The sequence below is a fragment of the Fukomys damarensis genome, unplaced genomic scaffold, assembly GCF_012274545.1.
Source record: "Fukomys damarensis isolate Sample0158 unplaced genomic scaffold, DMR_v1.0_HiC HiC_scaffold_19, whole genome shotgun sequence".
NCBI lineage: Eukaryota > Metazoa > Chordata > Mammalia > Rodentia > Bathyergidae > Fukomys > Fukomys damarensis.
In genome coordinates this window covers 15,837,124-15,853,605 of record NW_022900931.1, presented here as the reverse complement: position 1 = coordinate 15,853,605, position 16,482 = coordinate 15,837,124, and the positions used below count along the sequence as shown (strand labels likewise).

The following is a 16,482-nucleotide window of genomic DNA, read 5'->3' as shown; positions in this document are numbered from 1 at the left end:
ATATATATATATATATTTGCAGTTATAAATATAGGGGTCACTTGACCAAAAATATACATTCCCTTGAAAGAGTAAATATCCCTTTACACAGGATTTCCTCTGTATTAGAAGAATTTAAAATTCCAGCAAGTAATGATTTACACTGAAAGAGCACTTCATTCTCAAGGAGCTGAAACAGATACTTTGCCAGGAAAATGATCCCTGGTGGGGGGAAATATCTTTTTGTGCTTCATTTATTTATTAGCTTCCTATTAAGGATTTAGAGCTTATGGGGCACTGTGTGACTGAGGCCTAAGGTCCAGTTTTTACCTTTGGGATCTTAGTGACTAGCCTGGAAGAGATGGATATGAGTTGGAATGTTTTATTTTGAAATGCTTTGCTGCCAGTATATGTTATGTGTTATAAGGAAAGATTTGAAAGACTTTAAAATGGGCAAGAATTGTATTTCTGCTTGCTAAAAAATGTGCTGTTATCATAGCACAATTTATTTAGAACCTGACATTTTGCTTTTTAAAGCTTCATGATTTTCCATCCATCCATCCAATGAATATTTATTGCATATCATGTAACTCGGCACTGCACAGGGCCCCATGATACAAACAATGAATAAAATTGATAATCTCTGTTCTTGTGTAGCGCGCATTCTGTTGAAGGCCTCAACAAAACAAAAAAAATGAGATAAATATGTAAAGTCTAATAGTACTGTGTGTAATGGAGAAAACCCCAAGAAGGGATGACATCAGTGACAAGGTTCAGAACATACTGCCCCCCAGAATACGCCACCTTGACACAGAGCATACCCTAAGCTGCAGGAATCTGAGAAACACAGGTGCAGGAAGGACTCTCTGACCTCCTGACTTCCCTGCCCCTGGCAGTAGACTCTCCTGGGACAGGTGCCCTCCTTATACCTGGAGGAATGAAAAGTCCTTATCACTGAAGATAGACAAACACTGATAGGAATCTGAACAACAGTCCTTGCTTAGTTTTCCTTCTTTAACTACCCTTAGCCAATCATATAATTTTTCCTACAACTTTCTGCTTTTCACTGAATCTGGTATAGAAATGCACAAGTGTAATCCTTCCTTCTCTCTCTCTTTTTTTTTGTGGTCTTGGGAATGGAAACTAAGGCCTCATGCATAAACGTAACCATCTCTTGAGATCATTGCCTTAGGAATGTTCCCGTGTTGTGTAAATTGTCATACTTAATAAACGTGTGTATATATGCATTTTTCTTGTTAGTTTGTCTAATTTGCAAAGCCCAAGCTAGAAAACACAGGAAACTAGGGCACAAAGGAAATTTTTTTCCCCTTCCCTACTAGGAAGTGTGTACTAGGAAGTCTTCCCGACAAGTGAGTTTGCCTGTGGCTGTGTGTTTAGGTGGAGTGGTTGGTGAAGTGTTTGATAAGATGGTTACAGAAGGTCTCACCTAGAAGGTGACATCAGTGAACTGTTTAACCTTAGTTCCAGACTCCTTAAGTGTCCCTGTCTTCTACTTGTTGCCTCTATTCTTCTGAGACAGCCTTTCTGTGGCCATCCATTTCCCCAAGTACCGTGCTCAGAGTTCTGCAAAAAAATGACTTTAAAATCTCTTAGAAAGATTTTGCAATTTTGGAATTCTTGCATTTTTGAAGCATTGTTTTGACACCTTGGAAAAGGTGTTACTCATCTTTTAATAAAACTAGGTGACTGTAACCTGGACTTCAACCTCAATTTTTTTCCCCCCTAAGCTGAAAAACCTACCAATCTAAAAGCTGCTGGGTGCATTTGGATTCAGTTTTTAAATTGCTCTTCTGTTTTGGGAAAAATCTCTGGACTAAAGCTTTTCAATATGCAAATGAAGCTTTATTTCAAAAGTTCTTTCCCTTCTATTCTACCTGAGGAAGGCCTGAAGGTGGTGCAGTGAGTGGAAGCCAAATTTTCAGCTGAAGATGGTGCTCTGAACAGTCAAGAAATTTGAGTGAATCCTTTTTGTTTTCTTTAGAGAATTTTCTCCCCATTAAATGTAGACCCCATAGTCTCTGAAAATTGTTGTTTCTGTGGAGATGGCACGTGAACTTTCAGCCATGTCATCATTCAATCATTTGCCAATGATCAGAAGGAGAGATGCTGGTACAGGGCTGGGCTGTAGGGTCTCTGAGGCTGCAATAAGGAACTTAACCCAACTCTTTAAAATAAGTAGAGGCACCACAAGGATTTATTAGAGGTAGATATAAAACTTACACTAGAGAGGAGTGCGGGGCACTCGAAGAAATAAGGCACTACACAGTTGAGACCTGGAGATGTTCTATGTCTTTAGCGGGGTGGAAATCTGTAGGGGATTTAAATCTTAGTCTCCTTTTTTTATATTTGGTATTGCGGATTGGACCAGGACCTTGTTCTTGTGCTTGCGCTTGTGAGGCAGGTGGCAGAACCGCTGAGTTAAATCCCTGGCCCTTAAATTTTAGTCTTAATGGGTGGGAGAGAATGGCCCACCCCTAGTGATAAAATGGTGTGTTCCTTTGGGAAATCTCAAAAGAGGGGTCCATTCATGGGCGTAAGAGGCCCATTTGCCAGTAAAAAAGAATGGGTAGACTTTGTTAATTTGAAGGAAAAAGAGTAAATAAGCTGGCAGTGTGTTTTGAAGCTGCAGTTTTTCCTTAAAGTACCATTTAAAAAATCTTGATTTCTTTGTCTCCTTCCTACCTAGCTTCCAGCTTTCTTCTATCCTTCCTCAGTACCACTATAGAAGGTAGGATGCCGCAGAGGGACCTGCTGGGAATTCCTCTGTGTTGTGGAGATCGGTAGCTTCTAGGCTGTGCCTTGTGCTGTGACTCCATTCCAGTGACCCCTGAGTGCTTCACTTTACAAATGCTGAAACAGACTGACTTGATAGCCTTTCTATTGCAAACAACGGCCAGTACTTGGCCGCACCAGACTTGTCAGCAAACAATCCCTAAATGCAAGGCACAATCTGAAGACACAACTGATAAATAAGTTAATCATGCTGTTAAAATTCACCACCTGTAAATGTTTTATTGAAGATAGCTCAGTTAATTAGATATCTTGCAGGCAGTTAGACAGGGCCGCCTTGAGGGTGCTGGCCCTTTGGGAGCCAACAAGGCCAGGAGCCAACCTGGAAAACAGTTGAGGCACATTCATTGGTCAGCATTATAAAAAGAGGAGGCACTGTTTCCCCTAGAGATAGCGGTGATCGATATTCTAAATGGAAAATCCCTTGTTTGTGACTTGTTCTCCCATTTGATCCCCATTTAATCAATGTTACCTGGGTAACTGTTGTTGTAATCATATAGGTGTATCACGGTTTTGCCCCACCTCATGTCCCCCTTGTAAATTTCCATTGAATCTTACAGTTTTGTTCCACTTTGTACCCATCTCACTTCATGGCTTTGCTGTATAAAACACCTTTGAAAAGTGGGTGGGCAGGTAACCCACTTTCCAGTCTACCTTCTGTTTCTCTTAGAAGCCATCTTTCTCTCAATAAATTTTTTCTACTCTTAACCTCCGTTGTTCCTAGAATTCATTCTTTGGTCTTACAGAACATGAACACATGCTTCAGATATCTGGCAGGTTTGGGAGTTACATTTATTCCCCCTTCAAATTAAATCATGGCCACCTGAACACATGCTAGATCAAAGCCAAATTGTTAACTGGATTTGGGGGTTCTGTAGACTCTTTCTAGGTTGTTGATGTCCTGAACAAAGAATTGGACAAGACCCATGAAATAGGTAATGTGGTTTTACATTTAATAAAAATCAGAAGAGAAGTACGCTCTGCAGAGTGAGAGAGGGCCTCTGAGAGAGTTCACAGTGGTCAGGGAGTTAGGGCAGTGTCTTTATTCTTCAGGCTGACTTCAGAGCTAGGCCATCTAATCAAAAACCTGCTCGATTCCACGCCAGAAGAATTGGAGACAGCACTTTCTCATTGGTCCCAGGTGCAGGGTGTGGATACTTTTGTTCCTGTGCCCTGGGTCTACATGACTGACAGGTCATGGCCACTTGCTCACTCTTTGATTGACAGATCATGCCCACTTCTTGTTCAACCAGTTGGCCTTGCCCTAATCTCTTGCCTCATTAACAGAGAAAACCAGGCCTTTGAGCTTATTGGACACACCAGACCAAGGAATGATGCACCTCTCCAACCTGGATTATATGAAAGGAATTGCATCCAACACTGGGTTGTGGTGGCATCATATACACTGACCTGTGGACTCATTAGACCACCCTGGTGAACATGGTTGATAGGTGGTACACACTGGTTCTCTGTGTGTCCTCCCCGCACCTCCTTCTTCAGCTCAGTCTCCCTAGTGCAGCCCACTTGAACTGCTAGCCCTCCAGTCTTGGGCTCTGAACCAGCTCTGCTGCTCTTAACAACACCCACACCTCCAACAAGCTCTGTCTGTAATTTTATCCGGCCACCAGTGGTGACTTCTCACATCTCTGTGGGCACTCTCTGCCTTTGCTTTCTGTTCTGCCTCTAAATCCTGCAGCCCCTGTTAACCTGTTCTCACCTGTTCTGGAACCTGTGTATCACTGTGTGAAGTGTGAGGTCTGACTTGAGTGTCACGGATACTTTAATTAAGATTGAAAAGTGTGTTATCATCGAATTATAATGGAGTATTTATTCTTTAACAACTCTTAGGGCAAGATTAACCTCTGTTGGGTTGGGGCTGGTATCCCTCCTATAAATTACTGTTGCAGAGAAACAAAAATTCTTGAAGACAGATGTTTAGATTCCTACTGTCTTTGACTCAGGAAGCAGTTTTACTTGGACTGCAGAGTAGTAACAGAGTTCCTGAACCTCTTCTGTGGTGGGAGGGATGGGTGTGCCTCTCTCTCTTGGACGGACTCTGTGAGCCAGGTGAGAGCTCTGCAGTTGAGTTTGTGTTTTTAGGTTTGTTAAACCAAAACTCCTGAGACTGAGAGATCTCTGAAATAAAGGGTTTATTTGACCATTTCAGTTGCCAGTTGGGAAAAGGAACAGGACTTGGGACAGATTTCTGCAGCTACAGCAACCAGGCTAGACAGGAGTTGGAAATAAGTCCACTGGACCCACAGCCAAGAGTGCTTTTAGAATGAAAAACTGGGAAAGGAAAGCATGTACTGCTTACATTGAGCCTACATTGGCTGCAGATAAGAGAGGTGGGATAATGTAAAACAGGGGAAATTCAGGAGTAGAGAACAGTCCATGAGAAGTACTTATTATTTCTGGACTTGTTGGGGTGATTGGTCTAGAAAGTTTATAGTAAACAGGGCCTGGTGGTGCCTGGTGGGGCCTGGTGGTCAGTCACAACTTGGGATTTAAGTCAGAGTCGAAGATTTCAACACAGTCTTTTGTTGCTTTCTCCTGAGGCTGCTATCTGATCCAATTCCCTTACTTGTCCTCCCCTTTATCCCTGACCCTAACAATTAAAGTGAGAGATCTTAGTAAATGTCCATTCTTTTAGTACCTCACAAAAGGGATTAAATTCCAATACAAGAAGGCTTGGGGGAAACTCAAGCCATAGTCAAACCGTAGTATCTGCCTTCTTATGTTCCATTCTCACAGCCTGCAAATTAAACTGACGAAAGACAGACCAGCGAGAGAAAAGATACATTTTTTTATTATCATAGATGTGTGGAAGTTCACAGAAAAATGTGACTCAAAGAAGTGGTTAGGATTTGGGATTGTAGGCCTTCTGAATATGAGGAAGAGATGGGGTGATAGCACATTTTTGGGAGAACAAATGACTTCTTTGGAAGTACAAACAGAAAAGACATTTATGGAAACAACATGACTGTTGGAAAAGATAAATGAACCCTTGGGAAAATAGATGGGAAACATGGTAGTTTTGCTACAAGGTCTATTTGGGTGTGGTGCCAGCTTCTTGCTCTTGGCAGAAAAAAAGATAAGAGTCACTCTTAGGAGAGGATTTTTGAAAATGGTTCTTTGGGAGGCTTTGCTTTTAGGCAGATAAGACATTTTAGTAACTCAAATGTTATCAGTGCAAAATAATTTTTATGACACAACAGGTGATTTTAAACTTCTTTGCAGTTTATGCCACCCTTTTTCTGTTTGTCCTTTAGTTATCTTCATGTCACTGTTAAAAACACTCATCTGGGTTTTGAGCTGTTGAGAACTGGGATAGGATTCTTCCATGATTAGGAGATGGGAGTGGAATTATCTGGTTCGTCCCAGTGGGGACAGTAGTGCCCAGCAGAGGCACATTCTTGCAAAGGAACCTGGGACCTATAGTTCAACAGGGTATGGTGAGGGTATAATTTCTGAGACTATCGGGAGCCCAAGTTATTATCTGGCATTAAAACCATCACTTTCTTTTGGTGTCTCAGGTTTATGAGATCAGTGACATTTATTTGTTCAACAAATATTTATTGAACTTCTAACATGTGTCAGGTGGTGTTTTATGTATTCGAGTTTTATCCATGAACAGAATAGATGAAAGTGGTCTACCCCCATATATTCTAGTGTGGGGAACCAGAAATAAGTAGCATGTTAGAAGATGATGAGAAAGGGTTGGGGATTTAGCTCAGTGGTTCTACCACCTGCCTCATGAACACAAGTCCTGAGTTTGATCCCTGGTACAAAAAAAAAAAAAAAAAAAAAAAAAAAAAAAAAAAAAGATAAAAGGTAGAGTAGTGAGGTAAGGGAGGGAGTAAAGGGATCAGGAACATGGGGTATGGAATTGCTGCTGCTGCTGATAATGATTTTATACTTTATACTTTTTTTTTTTTTTAACAGTGCAAGGACCAAACCCAGGGCCTAATGCCTGCAAGACAAAGTGACACCCAAGTGAAAAATTGAAAAAGGTAAGGGAATCAGCCATTGGTTGTGTAGAAGAGTGTCCCATGTAGAGGAAATTGCCAATGCAAAGGAAATTGGGGTTGGTGCGGTAGGCTGAAAATGGCTCCCCATATAAATCCATGTCCTGATGCCAGAATCTGTCACTGTACATAGCGAAAGAGATTTTGCATATGAGATCAGATTAAAACTCTCGTTATAGGGAGATTATTTGGATGATTCAAGTGGACCAAACTACTGTAATCATCTCTCCTTATAAGGAGGACACAGGAAAAGCCAGAGTCAGAGAATGTGATGATGGAAGTAGGGGTTGGCTTGTTGCACTTGGTGCAGGAGGGAGGGGCCACAAGGCAAGGCGTACAGGAGGCTGCTGGAAACTGTAAAAGCAAAGGGAATGGCTCTTTCTCAGAGCCTCCAGAAGAGCCAGCCCTGCTAGCAGGTTGGCATTAGCCCAGTGAGACTGGTCACAGATTTCTCACCTCCAGACTGTAAGAAAATAAGTTGGTATTGTTTTAAGCCACTGTGTTTCTACTCATTTATTATAACAGCAGTAGGAGGAGAGTAATACAGTATGATTGTGCCTAAGATTGTGCAAGTAGCCAAGGCTGGTGTGATAGGGAAGGAAGTACTGTAACAGTAACAGAAGTCTGAGAAGTAAAAAGGATGAAGCAGATTCATGGGTTCAGTTGAGTTTTTGTGCAGAGGAGCGAAATGATCTGACTTTTATAATAGACTGTATGTATATTTGTGTTAGGGGAAATTTGCAGAGGCATGGGTGGTAGATGGTTTAGGAACCTAATTCAGTAACTGAGAAGAGAAATGATGATGGACCAGAGAGAAATAGAAATGGCGAGATACACTTTCCAGGTAAAGCCAATAATCTGTTCCCACAGAGTAGATGTGGGATACAAAGGAAGGAAAATTCTAGGTAATATTTGTCAGCTTTCCTGTCACTGATACATGAGAGCTGGCATCTACAATTTAAGAGGGAAAGGTTTACTTTAGCTCACTATTTAGGGGAATTCAGTCCATGGTCAGCTGGCACCAAGGCAGAAAAATCACGGTGGAGGGGTGTGGTGGAGCAAATCTGCTTAGTTCATGGTGGCCAGAGAGTGGGGCAGGGGAACAGTGCCAGACGAAAATGGACTGGGGCCCATTTGGTACCCAATGTCACACTTCCAACACCCAAACAGTTATACCCAGAAGTGTGGTCTGTTACCCTGCTAGATGTTTCTTAATCCAGTAAGGTTAATATATCATGAGTGAAGGTTATGCTGTTTGGCCTGAACCATTGCAGTAATGGAGTTGCCAGTTAACTAAACTGAGAAGCCCACCAGATAGTCCACAGGTTTAAGGCTTGAGATATTTATTAGACATCCAAGTGGAAATAAATATGAGAATGCGGTCAGTTATCCAGGTTTGGAATTCTGAGAATGTCCTGGGGTGGAAATAGGAATATGCAGTTACTGACAGTATGGATGCTATTTTAGGTGTGAGATTGGATGAGATTGCTGAGCACAATTGTAGGCAGGGAAGAGAACAATAAGGCTCTGGAACTGCCTATCCTTCAGAGGGTGGGAGAAGAGGAGGATCAGCAAAGAAAATCAAGAAGGAGCAACCAGTGAGCTAGAAGGAAAAGGAAATCTATTCTTATCCAAGTGACAACAAATCCCTGGACTTTAAAAGGAAAACACTAATGCACAGCCAAGAGGACGGGTCATTCTTGGCCATCTCTCCACAAGGTCTCTCGTCGATTCTCTTGAGGAACATTTCTGTAGTGAAGTCAGGAATGATGGCTCACACCTGTAACCCTAACACTCTGGGAGGCTGTGGCAGGAGGACCACAAGTTTGAGCCCAGCCTGGGCATCTTAGCAACTTAGGAAGACACCATCTCAAAATAAAAAAATAAAAAAGACCTAGAGGTATTACTTAGTGTGAAGGCCCTGAGTTCAATTCCCAGTAAAACAGACACACACACACACACACACACACGAAATATTTGTTCAGTGAGCAACCTTAAAGATAGGGGTAGTCATGGTCCCCCTGGAGCAGAGAGCAGGTTTGTTTGTGCTCCACCATGATAAAAATGGTGCCTTCCCAAGAGCAAAGTGCAGGCTGGCATGTTGCTCTCGTGGGCAGCAGTGGGGATCCCTAGGCTTCCACTCCTCATCTGTGTGCAGACCCAGGTGGGCCCATGTGCATGGCCTTAGGGGCGTGAGGAGAAGGGGAGCTGGCAAACCCGGGGCTCAGGCTTCTTCTGTGCTCTGAGTCACGTCCTTTGCCTCTCACCCAGCAGTGTCCTGCCTGCGTCTGCGATTGTGGTGGGCTAGTCTGTCAGTCAGTGTTCCCTTCCTTTCCTCTTCCCCTTCTTCGTCTCCCTTTCTGTTCCCCGTCTCGTCCCAGTCCTCGTTCCAGGCTCTGTCCCTGTTCTGTCCCTCTCCTCCTCTCCCTTCCCTTCACCTCTGCTCCCCTCCCCGTGTCCAGTCCTGTTCCGTCCCTTCTTTCTACCCTCTCCCTCCTTTTCTTTCTTTTTCTTTACTGGGGATTGTGAATGCTGAGCTACCTCTGCAGCCCCAAACATTTTTTTTTCTTTTTCAATTTGGAGACAGGCTCACTAAGCTGCCCCAGGCTGGCCTTGAACTCGAGATCCTGCTGCTTCATTTTCCTAAATGCTGGGATTACAGATGCCATTGCAGTACTTGATAGTCATAGTTCAATTATTTGCATTTGTCAGAATGTGTCCCGCTACACAAGAAGACAACAAAACACTAAAGCATTTGTATATTACTAATGTTCGAGGTGGGCCTTTTAACATTTATAATATATCTCTCTGCCTTCTAAAATAGGGAGGCTGTGAAATAGTGTTTGATGTTCTTGGGTTTGGTGTATGGCTGGGCCCTGCTGGTCTGCCGAGTTATCCGGAGTTTTCAGTGTCTACACGTGGGATTCTCAAACTGCTCTACACAGGAGGATCACCCACTATGCTTATCAAAAATGGACTTCCCCTCAAAAGATGATTAGGACAGCTCAGACTCTTACCTTTCAGACAAATCTCCGGATGACTCTAATATCTACACTTGAAGTCTGCCCTGTAAACTTTGCTCTGGGAAATGGCTCTGGATTGCAGTCTGACCTCTTCTTTTCCATTTCGTAGTGTATCCTCTTCTTTGCAGTCAATTGCGGGTGATTTTTTTCTAACAGTGTGTCTGCAGCTCCCAGTTTCTCACTCTTCTTTGTATTTTTTACACCCTAAAAAATAGTTCAACTTGTTAGAATTATGTCTAATTAAAGTTAAAATAAGCTTTTAAGCAAGACATTCTCTCAGGGCACCATGTGGTCTTTGATGCAAAGCATTTGTAGCTAGATTTGAACTTTGAACTTATTTATTTGTGAGACAGGGTCTCACTTTATAGTTGAGGCTGGCCTTGAAGTCACTATGTAGCCCAGGATGGTCTGGAACTCATGGTAATCCTCCTGCTTCAGTATCCTGAGAACTGGGATTATTGGCACGTGCCACCAAACCTAGCTCGTTTGAACTCTTTAGAGTTCTTTCTGTTTTTTGCTTATCAACTATTATCAGAGTTAATGTAGCCATATAATGCCCTCTTAAAAAATTAAATTATTGATTCCAATTCTGTACCCAAAATAATTTGAAGCAGCTTTTGTAACAGCAACAAAAAGGCAGTAAAATAGAAATAGGAAATTAGACTGACAGAAAAGTGGAAAGTGAAATGATTTTATATGAGTTCAGTTATCTGTTTGAGCTTCATTCTTTTTTGTGAGATCCCTGGGAGTCCATGTAAAAGGGGACATACAATAAGCCACACATTTTTTCTTATCTAAAACAAGAAACAGTTCTCAGAAAGGAATAATTTTTATTGGAAGCATATTCTATAATATATCTGGCCTGTGAGTGACAAGTTCTTCTTTATAGGAAACACTAAGTGATAGATTTAATATGGGCCAGGGATTTAGCTCAGTGGTGCCACTGCCTGCCTTGTGAGTGCAAAGACCCGAGTTTGATCCCCGGTACCAAAAAAAAAAAGGTTTGAGTCTGTGCAACAATGAATGAATGAATGGTTTTTGTGGTGATCAAATGCAGTGCCTCACAGATACCTGGCAAATGCTCTTCATTGAGCTACACCCACAGCCACCTGTTTTTTAAAGAGTAAGTACAAAGGCAAAATGGCTTTTTGACCATTTCTTATAGCAACATTTCATGGATGCAGAAGGTGTCATTGAAGCATAACCCAGTCAAGGCAATACGGTGAGGTACTGAAGTCCTGGGGCCCAAGTCTGTATCGCTTAGGTGATTTAAAAAATGAGGTCTAAGTATGCTTGTGTTTTGCAGGAAAATGCTTGCAGAGAAAAGGGTCACATTTATCTTTTAGGGTAAATGGCTAAAGTAATGCAGTATTTCTCAATGAGACGATTTAAATATGACCCATAAGCTACCTACCATCCGGCCCAGGGATTTAGTTCACACACCCTACTTCATGCTCCTTTGTGGATCCTGGCTGGTGGGGACTGTGGCTCTCTAGATTGTGTTCTGCTCACCACATTGATTGAAATCTTACTACTTTTAATTTAAGTGTGAAAACTTTAGGAGAGTCCTGCACTGTTACCATTTGTACTTGGGTTGTGTGTTTTGAACACATCATCTATCACACCACCCTTTGAGGAGCTGCATAGAAATTACCTCCTTACCTATAAGATTTTATGCGTGTCAACCGTGACTAAAGAAGGTGTTTAGAGACGAGCTGTCAGCATGGTTTGAAACACCCACCGAAGGCTGGAAACTGCAGGTACAGCAAAAAAATCCAACATGCCACTGAACACAAAGCTAGGGAAACGAACAACCACTGCAAACATCAGCCAAACGGAGTAATTTTAGAAAGCGAAGGACCAATGTGCAGAAATTTCTCAGTAAGTTAAAAAATAAAAGCAGGCATTTGTCTTTCTTTGTAAATACCCAGCTTAAATTTGAACGGTTGGCTTCATAGAACTCTATGACGTGTTATATCGGAATAAAAGTTTCTGCTAGTTTCAGATTTTTACTGCTATGGGTAGAAATAAACTTTTCAGTACATATTAAACTATTTTTTTTGTCATTGTGGTTAAGTGGATTTTTCTTTTAATATGCACCAACCTATTTTTTTTCTTAAAGAGTGAAGTTTTTTTTTCTAGATAGAGTAATATTGGAAATTTTAATTGGAGAGCCAGCACAGAATATCTCACATTTCTACTTGAGCAAGAGTTCCTGTGTGATCTTGATATACTTTTTGCCATTCACCAGCAATCAGCATAGCAACCAAGATAATTATATAAACATTCAATGTAAAAATATTCTAACTCTGTGTAATTATATAATAACATAACACCCTGAGCTATATTTTCAGACTGTCTCTTATACATTATAAGTTCATATAAGATCTCAAGGTAAGGAGGAATTTTAAAATTGGTAACAAGTTTGAAAGTACTTTTTTCAGATTTCTCGGTTGGTCCCTTGAATATTAAAATACTACAGCAAGAAAAAAAAAGTATTTTCCAGTTCTCAAGAAAACGTTATATACTTTCTTCTATGCAGATCATTTGAATGAACTGGTTAACAATTGTCATAAATTTGGGCCCAGGATTTAGCTCAGTGGTTCTGCCGCCCACCTTGCAAGTGCAAGGGCCCAAGTTCAATTCCTGGTTTAAAAAAAAAAAAAAAGCCATAAATTCAGCATTTGGGAGGCTGAGGAAGAGGATCACAAATTAGAGTCTAGCTTAAGCAATTTAGTGGGAACCTGTCTCAAAATAAAAAATAAAAAGGGCTGGGGCTGTAGTTCAGTGTAGTTCCCTTAGATTCAAATCCTAGTAACACACACACACACACACACACACACACACACACACACACACACACAAACCATACATTCTTACCATCTTAACAAGCAGGTTAGATATTTTCCAAAGTGCCTGACTGTGTACTTAAAACATTTTTGGGGCTGTCATGGGGAACAAAATAGGGATTTAAATGATGGTGAACACAGCTTCCAGGAGCTCAGCCTGTCCTCCTGTGTGAGTCCTTGCTGACTTCTGGAAGCTGCAGTTGGCCAGAGTCAGTAGACAAGCAAAGTAATGAAGAAAATGATTTTATAGATGGCTGTAATTGAGTGATAGATGAAAACCAATATACATTAGCAGGTGGGAAAGCAATCTGTTTTTCTCTTTTCACTTTTTCCGATTTATTGATTCAATCATTGGTTGTGGTTTACAAATTGGACAAAAAAAAAAAGCTCTTTCCAATTAAATGGGAGACTCAAACAACTAAGAAGAGTAATGGCTCGATTTGATTTTCCTTTTGCCAGTTGGGTCTTAGCTTTGTTTTTCTGTACTGGCTAAAGGTAAATGGAAGCTCTTTAAAGCCAAATCGTGTTTAAAAATAAGTTACTGTTTATTAAGTACTATTATATCTTTTTAATGAAGATTGCACCACAGTTGTCTTAAAGTTTTTCTTGAGCTAAGTTTTCTTTTTTGGTACTAAAGACTGAACACAGGACCCCCACACTGGGCAATATCCCCAGCCTTACTCCCTCCTTTTTTAAAAATTTTAAACAGGTTCTTGCTAAATTGCTAAGTTTCCTAGACTGAGCTTGACTTTGTCATCTTCCTGCCTCAGCCTCCCAAAATACTGAGATTACTGGCATGTGCCATCACACTTGGCTTCTATGTTATTTTAATATGCTTTTCACCATTAATAAGAACTAAGTGGGCCAGGGATTTAGCTCAGTGGTGCTGCTGCCTGCCTCACAAGTGCAAGTTCCCAACTTCAATCCCTGGTACCACCCCCCCAAATCCCAACTATAAAGAGAGTATGTAAAAACATATCAAGAAAAGTATGCATTCTCTTCTTTTAAAATCACGATACACAGTATATTACCATTGATATTTTCTAATTATCTTTGTTGTGAGATTTTGTTTTCTTTTTTTCAGATAAGACTTTTTTATATTTTCTTTATGAATATCTACTTGCATTACAGTTTTAAAAAAGACAAATTAGAAAGCACTTGGGAGAAAATTAAAATAAAATAATAAACATTCCAAGATAAGTGGGGGAAAGAAGTATCCATTCTATCCTGAATCTCATATTGAGCGAGGGTGGGCATCGTATGCTCCAGCTTCCCGCATTAACAAGACTGAGGAGAGCGCCTTGCTCAAGGTCATGCAGCTGATAGCTATTGTGGGCTGTCTGTGCCCAGGTTTGTCTAAGCCGTGGATTTAAACCCAGGTTTGCCCAGTTCTAAGGCTGGAATTCCTTCCATGAATTTCCTAAATAATGAGCTCAATCAGCTTTAGCTTGATTGATTATATTGGAATCCTCTAGGCAAAATGACCTCATGGCAGAACACGTAGAAAACTAGTCAAAGAGAGTGACTTCATCAGAGGTGTTCAGAAGAAAGCAGTTTTGCTCCAGAGAAAAGTTCAGAGGTCCAGCATTTCAAGACCTGTAGGAAAGAGGCTTTCCTTTCCAAAGAATAATTTAAATCTGGGACAAATGTTGCTATAGGGCAGGGTTTCCTAAGTTCACCTTGTTATACGTCTCACTTGTGGTGCTTGTTAAAGAAAAATATAGATTGTTAGACCCCTCACTTATAAGGATACAGTTCAGTTGACTTGATGTGGTGGGACCCAGAAATCTGTGTCTCATCAACCCTTTCGCCTCCATCAAGGTTGTTTTATGATCAGAAAGTTTAGGAAACCGTGCTTGAAAACGATGGCCCAATATTGTGAACGCCTAGAGTCAGAGATATGTATGTTTAAAAAATAGTTATACTGAGATACAATTCACCTATCATGCAATTCACTTATTTAAAATACACAATCTAATAGGTCTTAGCAGATCACAGTTCTGCAGCCATTGCCAGTCCATTTTCGAGCATTATTGTGTAAAAAAGAAACTCCGTAACAATTAGTGTTCACTCTCCCTTTCTCTCAATCCCTCCCTCTTCTTCCCTGAACCTGGCAACCCCTTCCTGTCTCTCTTTGCCTTTTCTGGGTCACTGTCATTATATACCCTTCGGATAACACTCATTCCTTCCACTGTCCAAGACTTAGAAACCACTACTCTGCTTTCTACTTGTATGCAGTTAACTGTTGCAGATTCCACTCATGAGTGAAATCCTACCATATGTATCTATGTTTGGTTGATTTCACCCAACAGAATATTCTCCAGGTTCATCCATATTGTTGTATTTCATTTGGTGTATACATCTATATAGATCTCATTTTTTAAAAAAACACCTATTAATGAACACTTTCTTAAATTGATACTGCATGTTGTCGGTTGTGGGCAGTGCTGTAGATGTCTCTTTGACATACTGGCTTTATTTCCTTTGGATGTACACTTGGCGGTGAAACTGATGAATAATAGGGGTTTTCTAATTTTTAATTTTTGGTTTAGTACTGTGGATTGAACTATTTCACATTGAGCTACATCCCCAGCCCCTCTATTTTTATTTTAGGTCAGAGTCTTACTGAGTTTCTCAGGCTAGGCTAGAACTTGGAATCCACTTGCCTCAGCCTCTTGCATAGTTGGGATTACGTGTGTGCACTACTGTTTCTTGCTTCTTTGTAAATTTTTCTATAACAGCTGTTATAATTTATATTCCTACCAACAGTGTACGTAGGTTCTATTTTCTTCACCTCCTCACAGAACTTGCTGTCTTTTCTCTTTTTCAAAATAGTAAATCTAACATTCTAACACAGTGAATAACATATCATCATGGTTTTATTTTCATATCTCTAATGATTAGTAATGTTGAGCACTTTTTCATATACTTGTTAATTATTTGCATGTCTTCTTTTGAGAAATGTCTATACATTTTTTTGCCCATTTAAACTAGAATTGTTTGACTATAGAGTTGAGTTCCTGATACATTTAGAATATTGACCCCTTATTAGATGTATAGTTTAGAAATACTTTTTTTCGATTTGGTAGATTCCTATTCTATAGATTGCTTTTTCATTTTGTTGATAGTTTCCTTTGCTGTGTGAAGATTTTAGTTTTTGTATTTGTCTATTTTTGGTTTTGTTGACTTGGTTTTTGAGATCATATCTAAGAATTTGTTGCCTGGACCAATGCGAGGAAGCATTTTTCCTGTGTTTTCTTCTGGTAGTTTTATTTTCTTCTAGTAGTTTCATAGTTTCAGGGGTTATGTGTAAGTGCTTGCATTGATCTTTGTATGTGCTGAGAGGTAAGCATCTAATTTCACTCCTTTACCTGTGGATAACTGTTTTTGCTAATATCATGTATTGAAAAGATTGGTCTTTCCCTAAAGTTATTGTCACCATGGTGCAAAACAGCTGGCAGTAAATACATGGTTTTCTTTCTTTCTTTTTTTTGGTACTGGGCTTGAACTCGGGTCCTTGCACTTGCAAGGCAGGCCACCGAACCACTGAGCTAAATCCCTGGCCCTGTATGGCTTTATTTCTACTCTCTATTTTATTCTATTGTTTTGGTTACTGTAGCTTTGTACCATATTTTGAAGTCAGGCAATGTGATGCCCCTAGTTTGTTCTCTTTACTCAAGATGGCTTTGGCTCTTTGTTCCATAAAAATTTTAGAAGTACATTTTCTACATCTGTAAAGAATGTCATCCACAGTTTGATAGGAATTGTTCTGAGTCTGTGGATTGCTGTGGA

At 40.5% G+C, this 16,482-nt stretch overlaps 1 long non-coding RNA gene across 1 annotated transcript in view; it reads left to right on the top strand.

The window, feature by feature from the left end:
• Positions 1 to 16,482, top strand: part of LOC104856445 — a 292,754-nt gene that overhangs the window by 153,128 nt on the left and 123,144 nt on the right. Inside the window, exon 3 of the long non-coding RNA XR_778646.2 lies at positions 6,736 to 6,803. This is a non-coding gene — a long non-coding RNA (uncharacterized LOC104856445). The remainder of the gene's footprint in view (positions 1 to 6,735; positions 6,804 to 16,482) is intronic.